The following is a 12,211-nucleotide window of genomic DNA, read 5'->3' on the forward strand; positions in this document are numbered from 1 at the left end:
AAAGGTCTCTATAGATTAGAATGTGCATAGTCAAGATCACATTTAGTGTCATGAGTTGCAATAGAGAAACTAACCCTTTTCTATTTTCCAAAAACACAATGTTTGCAAAACTTCAATTTATCAGTACTTTAACCATGTAACCCTCCCCTCTATCCTCTAGATATAGGAAAAGATTTACAAAATTACCACCTCAAAAATAACAATCAGTAATCAAGTATTTTGTTTGAAAATCTTTGGCCAAAGACTTAATTTGCAAAATTATCAAAAATCATAATACATTAAAGAATATACAACAGAAGTAAATAACAAATTTGTCTAATGCGTAGTAGATAAAATGGATAATTTTGATAAAAATATAAGGAATAAAAATAAATCAAGAAAATAATGATGATAAAAATGCAATCACTTAAAGCATTGGGATTTAGGATTCACCCTATAGATTGCTAGTTTCTACCCTTTGAGTTGACTCGGATCAATTATAGTGGCAACTATTCCTAAAATGTCCTAATATCCTCCCGAATTATTAGTCCCTTTTTAATTAGTGTTGAATTCGTTCCCACGATACCCAAACAACTAATTAAACCGTGAAGCTATAGTTTAAGTCACCATAAATTCCTAAAACTATCCTTAGCCTAGTTATTTATGTTTATTTCTCTAGATCTAGGTTCTCTCTTCACCTCCCAGTCTATCAAGATTACCCATAGATTTGATTAAATGGTGGCCAGTCATTAAATCAATATGAAGAACAAGAGAAATAAATATAATTGGGAAAAGCAAAAATATTCATAAATATAAATGCAAAGAGTCAAAACAAAGGAAATAGAAAACTAGCTCCCCAATTGGGCTACATCCTTATCCCAACTGGGTAATTTAGAAACATATAATAAAATCAAATAAAACCATTCTAAAATCCCCAATCATGAAAAATGATCACAGAGAAAATTAAGGAGTAGAAGAGAAATAATTATAATTTATGAAACTCCTCAATGATCTCGCTTTCAGCCTTCAGAATGCTTCTACAAGCTCCAAATATCTCAGAGAGAATTCTTGAGGTACTCAGATAAGTGATTGGATCCTTCCCTCTTGATGGAGGGAGTATTTATAATTAAAGTGGAGGCTCCTTCTTTTTTTCCTAGTTGATATGGGACTTTGATATATATACATATATATTTCTCTTTTCCTTCTTTCCTTCTAGTTGGTTTATTCTTTTTCTCTGCAAAATATAAAGATAAAAAGATATAGATAAAAAGATATGAGTGGATTTTGTATTAAAATTCCTTTTTATCTTATAATTAAGTGATGAGGGAAAAATATATAAATATCAATTAGATAGATATGAAATTTTAATAAATATAATCAAATTCAAACTAAAATCTATACCCATTTAATTATAAAGTATGCACTTATCAATACCACCTACCAGCATTCTATTCCAATTGCACTCATCACTACTAACAAAATCAAATTGGGATTTGGTTCATGCACCGTGATGTGTAGTATGTGCGCCACGGGATGTGTCACCATGCGTCGTGATGTGCCTGTCTAAATTTCTATTGTTATTTTGACAGCAAAAATGATGAACTTCCGGCATTCACTATTTTCACATACAATGTCCGATCGGAGTGATTCAAGTGTCCACACAAAGCTTAGCTCATAAGCTAGCTAATGAGATAAGTTTGGTCATGATCTAATAGTCCAATCAAAACTTAGATACCCAAATGCAAAAAGTCACTTTTTTAAAAAAATTGCGTACCCAAGTGTTCAAATCGATCCCTTTCTCTCATTAGACCATACAAAGCCTTAAATCAAGTTTAAAAGGACTTAATATACTTGATTAACCATATTATATTACAATCATACACATATATTAAAATTTGACCCCTTTATGGCCAATTTCCACATTTCACATATTTACACACTTTGCCTATACTTGGCACAACATAGGCCATTTGGCCTTATTCTCAACATAAACACACATACTCACATTCATAACACCTTTACATTACAATCTTAGCCCTAAATTACTCATTTTATCATAATTTCTCGCCTGGGCATAAGATTCACTAAAATCAACTACTATTTCAACTCAAATACATTCAAATCATAGCCTTTTGATTCATTTCATCATAGATACATATAATTAGGCTAAGATTTCACAGAATAACTACTCAAGTCATGCATGCAACCTTATGGCAACTCATTTACACATATATACATAAGTTTCTTGGTTCATTACATAAATTTTAGAGTCATACGGCTTCAACAACTCAAGCCAATCTAGATTCTCTTCCCTTGCCCTGATCACTACACGATCATGTAAACATATAACCATGAGTGTGAGATAAAAATCTAAGTAATAGAATAACTTACTCCTGTTGACTATCACGTGCAACAATATGGAAGTAAAGCATAGTATACCATTTAAATATTATTAAAATAGTATTTACATCACATTTCTCATTTCCATTCATATTCACATAACACATATCCATTCCCTACTTTTCACCACTTTCACATAGCATTCCTTAGCATCTCATAGCATAATCACTACTGACCGAACCTCTAAATCACCCTAACATGAAATCATAAGCTTACTTTAGACCAATATACACTCTCATTGGCCTTTAGCTCACCTACAGTGATAGAATCACTCGACCAAAGATGTTCTATCACATATATGGACTATGGTTTCCCCCAATACATACAATGGGGTGTCATTGACTCCAACATCATATCACACAGATACTAATGAGTTTCACATCTCCAACACCGCACCTTATAAGGCACTGAGGAGAATTGTCTCCAACACCGCACCCTACCAGGAACTAAGAAGAGCATGCCATATGGTCTTTATCATCACCTCTACTCGGGTGAACTACCACCCTTATGATCATGCTTTCCGAACCATTCAAGGTTTCTCATTACCACTTTCACATTTTCTTACTCATAACATATATATATATATATATATAATACATGCCATTTGAAATCAAACATTTCAATGCTTTTTTCAATCAAAATCTATTTCATATAACAATCACACAATGCTATAAAACATGCTTAGTTCAAAACCATTTCATACAATACATAGCATACTTACACACGGTTACCTCAACCTTTCTATCACTAGAAAGGTTATCCATAGATTTCAACTACCACAACAGCTTATCACAAACTTCCTTTCTCAACTCACACGTCCAATATGCTAATTTGAACACATTTTAGTCATTTGGTCTATTTTAACCAAAAACTCATATTTGTAACCTAGGGCTATATTCATTTGTAAACTCTTTTCCATTTATCCATTCTAGGTCTATTACTACTCAATTTCTACTTTACATTACCTCAACTGGTCTTATTACACTTAAACACAATTTCTGCCCTAACTTTTCTCTCTTTAAGGGCTAAATTGAGCCTACGGGTTTAAAGCTCTACTGTTTAACTTTAAACTAGTCGCAAAGCTCTAATTTAACCCTCGAGAACCTTTTTATTACTATTGGGCAAGAATCTTACCCCTTAAATTCCACCGATTCAATTTCTCTATAACTCATTTTCAGAGAAATTTGTGTAGAATGAAAAGTAAGAGTTATACGTAACTTACTTGATAAGTTATCAATTAGAAGCACCTTCCAATTACCTAAAATAGCTTGCTTTAGCCCCTCAACCCTTCTTCTCTCCTCCTCTCATGTGTTTCTAAATTTCACTCTTTAAAAATTTCTAAAATTTCATGACTTACAAAGGCATTTTCTAGTCCATGTACTATGGCACATATAGCACAAACCACAACGCGTGGTACAGTGAAATTTATTCTTACCACACACAGTTGCTTCAACCCGAAACGCACTCCTCTCACCAATATCTATTCATACAACACATCAATGAGTCAAATCATCAAGCAATAATTTGAATCTCTAATTTCACACTAATTACCACTCTACCCTTAACTAACCATTAATCTCAGGATTAAGAAATTTAGAATGTTACAAACCACACAAAAGACCTTTCTTACTTAAAATATTCATAACTTTATCGCTCATATGGCCTAATTGCATGTGCCATAATTGGGTAGTGTAGAATCATCAAGCATAGATGTTGAAACAGCTACTGAACCTGTAACAGTAGAACTTGCAAGACATAAAAAGTACCATAACGATTACCTTTCATATAAAGGAGAGAACCTTTAGAAACTTTAAAAACTCTACATGCAGCTGAATACTTATACCCTTAAGATTCAAGAGTACCAAAAGAGATCAAATTCCTTTTTACCTTAGGAACATAATGAACATTAAAATGAGTTTTAATAATACCATCAAGAGTCTTCATCTGCACTGTACCAATTCCTAGAATCTTACTTTCATTATCATCACCCATCAAAATAATACCAAGGTCAATATTTTCAAGAGTGGTAAACCAGTCTTTATGAGAACATATATGAAAAGTACAAGCAGAATCAAGAATCTAGTCAATTTTATTCCTCTTATCAATAGAGGAAACAAACAACAAAACATCACCATTTGACTCTGTCTCAACAATATTGGCTTCAGTGGATGATTTTTGAGGTTGCTTATTTTCTTCTTCTCTTTTACTCTTCTTTTTAAGTCTATAACATTGAGATATCTTATAACTTGACTTCTTGCAATAATTATAGGTTTTTTTATCATTGTTGTTGGATTTATGTTTCTTAGACTTACATCTAAATTTTTTGGAACTTCCCTTTTCATCACTTCTCCCCCCTCACATTTAAACCTTCACCTTTGTCCTCAGAATGAACTTCAAAATCAAACTTTTCTTTGGACAATAAGTTAGATTTTACATCTTCAAAGGCTAAGGTATCTAAATTTTCATAAAGCATAATCTCTTTGAAATGTTTATAAGAGGGAGGCAATGAGATAACCAACAAAACAACTTTATCCTCATCTTCAATTTTGACATAAATATTTTCTAAGTCCATAATAATGGAATTAAATTCATCAAGACAAGATTGAATAAGAGTGCCTTCAACCATATGAATGGTATATAGCCGTTTTTTAAGATGAAGCTTATTTGTTAAACTTTTCATCATATAGAGAGATTCCAACTTTAACCACAATGAAGCTGCACTAGTGTCACTAACTACTTCTTGTAAAACTTCCTTGGATAGGCATACTTGGATAGCTAAAAGAGCTTTTTCATCTAACTCTTCAAATTACTCATCAAACATAGTCACCGGCTTTTTATTCTTTTTAAGTAAAGCTTTCTTCAACCCATTTTGAGTAAGAATAGCTTTCATTTGAACTCGCCAAATAACAAAAATAATCTTGCCATCAAATTTTTTAATGTCAAACTTTGCAATAGTAGACATCATGAAAAATTTTCAATTAAGAACTAAGCTCTGATATCACTTGTTAGGAAGTGATCAAATAATCAACGAAAGTAAATAGGATAAAACAATTAATAATTATAGAGAAGTTAGAGAAAATGATGAAAAATGACATACGAAATTTAATGTGGGAAAATCCCAATTTGAGGGACAAAAAATCCATAGGCAACAAGTGAGTAATTTCACTATAGAAAATGAAAGTTACAATAATTGTCTCTTTTATGGGAGATGGAGAGACAAGATATATATATATAGAACTTCTCATCAACTAAAAATATTATCTTGGATAATAATAAATATCTTTTAAAATATTAAATAGAAATATGTTAGATTTATATCAAGATAATATATAAAAATTATCACAAAAGATTATAAAGATTTGAGTGATAATCTCAACAGTAGAAGAGCCTATAGACAACAATAATGAGAAGTTGAGTGGTGGAGAGGGGCAACATGTGGCTCCAGATCAAACAGCCACAGTAGAGGGTGGATAGTACAGGAAGAGGAGGGATGCGGGAAATGAGATTAGAGTTTGGTGGAGATCTTGGGAGAAGAGAGACCGAGGGTTTGCCGTGTGTGTGAATAAGACCCCTTGCAATGTGACCCACATGGATGCATTTTAGTGACTGAATTTAAATTATTTTTTTAATATTGTAATATACTATACAGGATGGGACGGGCTACCCAAAGGGTAAAGCTTGTCCAGTCCATTTTTTTCTACAAATGAGAGGGTTTGTACCTAGCCCAATCAGGTACAGGTGGGTTGTGAAGGTTACGGATCATTGATCAGGTACCGGTGGGTTGTGAAGGTTACGGATGATTTACTTGTTGTTACTTATTAGAATCATAAAGAGGTAATTAAGTTATTAATTTTATTTTAAAATAAAAAAATTTAATTTTATCATTATTTAAATAAAAAATTTTAAAATTTACATTATATTTTTTTCTTTCAATTAATGAGTTTAAATGAGTAATATCAAAAAAAAAATATAATCAATACCCCATTGTATGCCTTGTACTAAAAAAAAAAAATTAGAGGATATTCTGTAATAAGGACTGGAAGGAATATTAAAAAAAGAATTCGAAACCTAAAAGGAAACCCCGTACAAAACTCTGAACATATATAATTAATGATGATTGTCTCTAAATTTTGGAAACCACCAACTAAACAGTGGCTGAAATTAAAGGTGGATGGAGCTGTTGATTCTCATGCTAATCTCAGTTTCTACTATTCTGTTTGGCCGAGGAAAAGCGGTGGAGAGTAAGAAAGAGAAATTGAAAGGAGGGAAAATTGTTTTGTTATAATAAAAAGAGAAAATAACAATTAAAAATTATTGAAGAAAATTTATATTAGTCAAAAATTACTTATTATCAAAATTCGAATACATACTTATTAATTTAAATTAGTTTTTTATTTACAAGTGTTCATTCAAATTTTAATGACTCTTTAATTTAAATTAATAATAATTCGTTCTAGCTTATTTTACATTCAGGTTTTAACAATAATTAATTTTTGATTGATATAAATTTTCTCTAGCGATCTTTAATTACTATTTTTCCTTGTAAAAATTTGTATGTATAGTAAAACTAGATTTTATATGGATAATAATAATCTTAATATTTGTAAAAAAAATATTTATGTATAATAAAACTAACTCATATATATATATATATATATATTATATTTCTGCTGCCAATAACTATAGGAGTCTGCTAGCTTAAACCAACTCCTCCAGCTGTGAGCAGGCTATATATTACTTTAGCCGATGTTTGACTGTGATAGAAACAAGATATTTGGCAGTAGAGAAACTGCATGTGTTTGGCTTTACTTCTCTTGTGTAAAATTACACCATAATATGTTAAAAACAATAGTGTATGTGGTATCTCAAACATACCTTATAAAATACATGCTAAATAAACCCATAATGTCTCGAAGGATTGCCAAGTGGAGCCTGGCTCTAACCAAATTCACCCTGATTTACTATCCACAAAAGGCAATCAAACTAACACAATGCAAACAAATCATATTATCATTACAATTAAGATTGTTAAGAAAGCTTCACATACCAAACTAACAACTGAGGTTCAGCTAGCCTTGAATATTTATTCTTTCGGGTTCACATCACCACGCACGCATGGACGAATCTTCAAAACCAAAGCAATCTTCTTCAAACCTGACAAACTTGAATATCAATGGCTCCAAATGATCTTTGACTACCAAACGCCTAAAATAATCATCGTCAAACTGAACTCCAATGTGTTTACAATCATCAGATTCACCCATACCCTCACAGAACACAGGCTTGTAATACCCTTTATCGTAATTATAGGTTTTCAGGTAGAACGAACCACTCACAGCGTGGTCGTAATGTCCTTCATCTCCAAGCATCACGTGCTTGCCCAAAGGTTTTGAATTGACGACGACCCATTTGTTGGAACTGATGCAGAGAGAAGGAACTGTGAAGCTTGGGAACGATATGGATATGGAAAACCTGTGGTGATGAAGCCGAAGTTGTCATGTGAGGTTGAGATCTTTGAAGGTATTGTGGTGTTGTGGAGTAATTGGATGACTGAGATTTGACATAAGCTTGTATCAACGGCTGTGATGGATCCGCCATTGTCGAGCAAGATGAAGTAGCTTCGATCGATTACCAGTGCCCTACCTTCTGAGTCGTTCACAAGATCAACTCTCTCTGAATGAACATATGATCTTCTGGTGATGAACAACGCAAAGATAGAGAGAAAGAGAAAGAAGAAATCTATTGTCGCTCTGGTCTTCATTGTTGGCCAATTGCTAGATAAGGTTTGTATGGCTATGGAGGCTAAGCTTTTCTTTGGAGTATGAAAATGTGAATTTGGAGCTTCACTTTATACAGAGCTTCACGTGTGTGCGTCTCTAAAAATGTCATGCGTGTGATAAATATATCCAAAAAAGGCCAATCAGAGAGCGCCGCGTCAAATTGATACCGCAATGGTTTATAAAGTATTTTACTGGATTAATAATAGAAGTTAAAGTAATTATTTTCAATTAAATTAAAATAGCATATTATTTATAAATTATTTATTTCATAATATATTTTTGTCATTAATATTATTAAAGCATTAAAATTAACTTTTTTTTTGATTGAATAAAAATATATTAAGTATATAAAATTAAGTACATAAGTTTTGCTCTCAATAATATAATGCCACAACATTTTTATGCATTAAAATAATTAGATACAATTTTTTTATACTTTACACAAATTTGTTTAACTAGAACCGATAGGGATTGAGTCTTTAACCCAAAAGAAGAGATTAGATCTATAGAAGTGACTAATTCATCATGACAAGCATGTTAAGGTATGAATGTCCATTGAGAAAGATGTCAACATTTAATATTTGATTGCACTTTGAATGAGATTGTCTCAAATATGATGATACCTATAAGCAATCAAAATATTGTTTAAATAGAATTTAACCCTTGTTTCTTTAAAAAAAAAAAAGGAATTTAACCCCTGTCCCTTGAAAAAGTGTTAATATTTGATTTTAATGAAAATATTTGGAGATAATATTTTATTTGAAAGATAAGAAATTTATTGAAAAAGCATTACAATTTACAAATCCCTTTCAGCTTCCATGTTACAAGTAATGGAGAAGATCCAAAATGTGATTGCATAATTGACAATACGTCACGCTAAAGTATGAATTGGACTTGAGAATATTTTATTTTATGTGACACGTAAGCATATATTTCGCTATCACAGTGACATTAATTGCCACAGTTTTTTGTCCAAAAGAAAAGCCTTTTTTTTTTTTGTCAATGATTAATTATCTCAGCGGCCGCCTCCTTGTGACCACAATGTTCAGAGTTAAAATTCTGCGTGACACGTGTGTGCATGCGAGTTGAAAATATTAATTTGTTTACTTAAAAAAAGTTGATGACATATTTGTACATGACGTTATTTATGGAAATTAAAAGCCAAACGAGTTATAACTTCTAAAATTTATTATTTGAAACACTAATTATCTAAATTTTTATATTTTATATTATATTTATTTTAAAAATAAATTTCATTTAATTCTTTTTTCCTTCTTTTTTTATTTATGAGAAAGAAAATATGTAAACACAAGTCTCTGACAATGCCTTATCCTCTGGCTGCATCCTTGGCTAAGAATTATTGAGATAGTGCGATGATAAGATCGATTTTGTCCCCCTTTTTCCTTAGTTCCTTTAGTTATTGAAAAGTAATGAAATTAGATAGAAAAAATGATAATAAAATTTTATTAAAATACACAAATAATAAGTAAGTCTCTTAAAATATAATAATTCTTTTAAAATCTCTTAGTAGCTTTCTGACATTAATAATGTTAGATTAAATAATTAAATTATTCCTTATTTAAAATGAAAATAACGAACCTAACTTCATTTTCTTAATAACAAGTTTTATTTAAATAATTATAACTTTTGTTCTGTAAATTATAAAAATTAAATAAAAAATTACAACTTCTCGCTTGAAATTTGATTTATGATTGATAAATAAGTTCTAAAAATAATCAATTACAATCATAACTTTTATTTAAATAATGACAACTTTAATTTCATTTTATGAATCTCAAAAATTAAACAAAAAATCACAACTTTCCACTTGAAATTTCTTTTATTGCATATTGAAGTCTAAGTTTTGAAAATAGCTACTCACAACTTTTCTTTAGACGATCATAACTTTTATTATGTGAATTACAAGAATTAAATAAAAATCATAACTTCTTATGTGAAATTTATTTTATCATTGAAGTTCAAGTTCCAAAAATAACCAATTTTAAATTTTGTTTAAGCAATTATAACATTTATTTCGTAAATCGCAAGAATTGATGAACAAGAAATCACAACTTCCAACTCATTATTTGTTTTATTTTAAACAAAGGACAATTTAGTTATTGAATCTAAAATCATTAATGTCAAAAAGGTACTCAAAGACTTTAAAGAAATTATGACATTTTAATGATTTTGACTATTAATGCACACAAATACATAACAAATTCCACAGGGTATGTTCATAAATATGATACATGATAAATCAAGGTTATTCCCATAGATAATCAAGTTAATTGGTAATTATATAATAAATTTTTTATTTTCATTTAAGTCAAGCAAACAAAATTTGGATTTGATTTCACAAAATAAGAAATTAAAATTACATAAAACTACTGAAATAAAAAGTTTTAACAACCACAAATAATCAAAGTAATCTAGGGTGGCTAAGCCCTTCTTTAATTTCACAGAGCATGTAATTGTCCAAATAAATTTACTTAATATTAATTTATTAATTTAGAGTATTAATAAGAATAATTATCTTCCTGTTAATTACACTCCTCTCTTAAATTAATATTTTATTCCTAACAAAATAGCCAAGGGGCAAAAAACATAAATTCACTTTAATGTGATTATATGGGTCCAATAAGTTTATTCATATCTTATTAGCAGATTAGAATAAATTTTAATCCTCTATTACTTAATCTAATGGTCTAATTGAGATTTTCCTTTCCCAAAACAGAACCCAAAGCCCCAAATTCATACTCAATAATGGCCAAGTATTAAATAGACAATAAGTATGAGATTAAGTTAAACAAAACTAACATTAAGCTCAAATAAATGGTTCTAACATAATCTAATTCAAGAATTAGTTTATAGCTATCCTAGATTAAAAGAAAATTAGCCACATATGGCTATAATAATTGCAAATATCAGCAATATATTCATCCAAATAAAAAGAAGAATGAAAAAAAATACTTAATTGGAGCAATCTTGAACTAAACCCTTAATTTTCTATTAAACTCAAGCTTTTTTAACTCTCCTTTGACTCTTTTTCCTCTCCTTGGATGTTTTATAGTTGTTATAAATGAAGATTGGTAAAAAAAATGAGGTCCCCAAACCTTTAACATTCACTGAAGATAAAAGCTATTTGCTTTATTAAAATTCACACTTCATTACAGCAAAAATGTGTTTTTGCAAAATTTTCACCTTCAGGCCCACAAATTGAGCCTCCCTATATATATAAAGCCTAGAATTAATGTTATAATTGATCCACTAACTTTTAATCAAATTTTCATATCCATTCTCACACATAATCATTCACTTAAACATATTTTTGCTAATAAATTCAAAGAAATGACTTCCAATAAATTTACTAAAATATTGAAAGTCATCAATTGTTATTTATATATTTTAGCAGAATTTTATTGTCATTTTTTTCCAATAAAATATATGATGAGTTTATAAAAAATAAAATGAACTCAAATAGCGTCATAGAATCTTTCGGCCCAAAAAAAATGTCATAAAATTGATAGAGAAATAAGAGCAATAAAGAAATAAGAGTCATTGAGGGATAGAAAGATGATGAGAATGACAATTGACATACAGAAGATCATCAATCTGGCATACAGTATAATATTTTACAAAGGTTAAAACCTATTTTTTCTCCTTTTTTTTTTTTTCAGAGAAGCATTGATCACCTTGTATTGAATGATGGGATAATATCCCCATACATTAGAATAGTTGTGAGGTCCATGTACAATAGTAGCAACACATTTTGACCCAAAGGCTCGATTCCTACCATTCCCACTTTTAGTCCATTTGATCCATGTTAGATTGCCAAAATGGGTCATAATTGTTGCTATACTATACTTAGGCCCTACAACTATTTCATATAAGTAGATAATGGAGAAACTGATGAGTTTCTAACATAAGTGCAATTTTAGTCATGAAAGAAAATATTTAGGTGGATATAGCCTCATCTTTTGGTACAAAGTGCTCAATGCTCTCCAAAAAGAAATTTAGTAGAAAAAATTCCCTTTCCTGCATAGGATCTA

Source organism: Prosopis cineraria, unplaced genomic scaffold (assembly GCF_029017545.1).
Source record: "Prosopis cineraria cultivar Desert tree isolate PC_DT_omini unplaced genomic scaffold, ASM2901754v1 PC12, whole genome shotgun sequence".
In the NCBI taxonomy this organism is placed as follows: Eukaryota; Viridiplantae; Streptophyta; class Magnoliopsida; order Fabales; family Fabaceae; genus Prosopis; species Prosopis cineraria.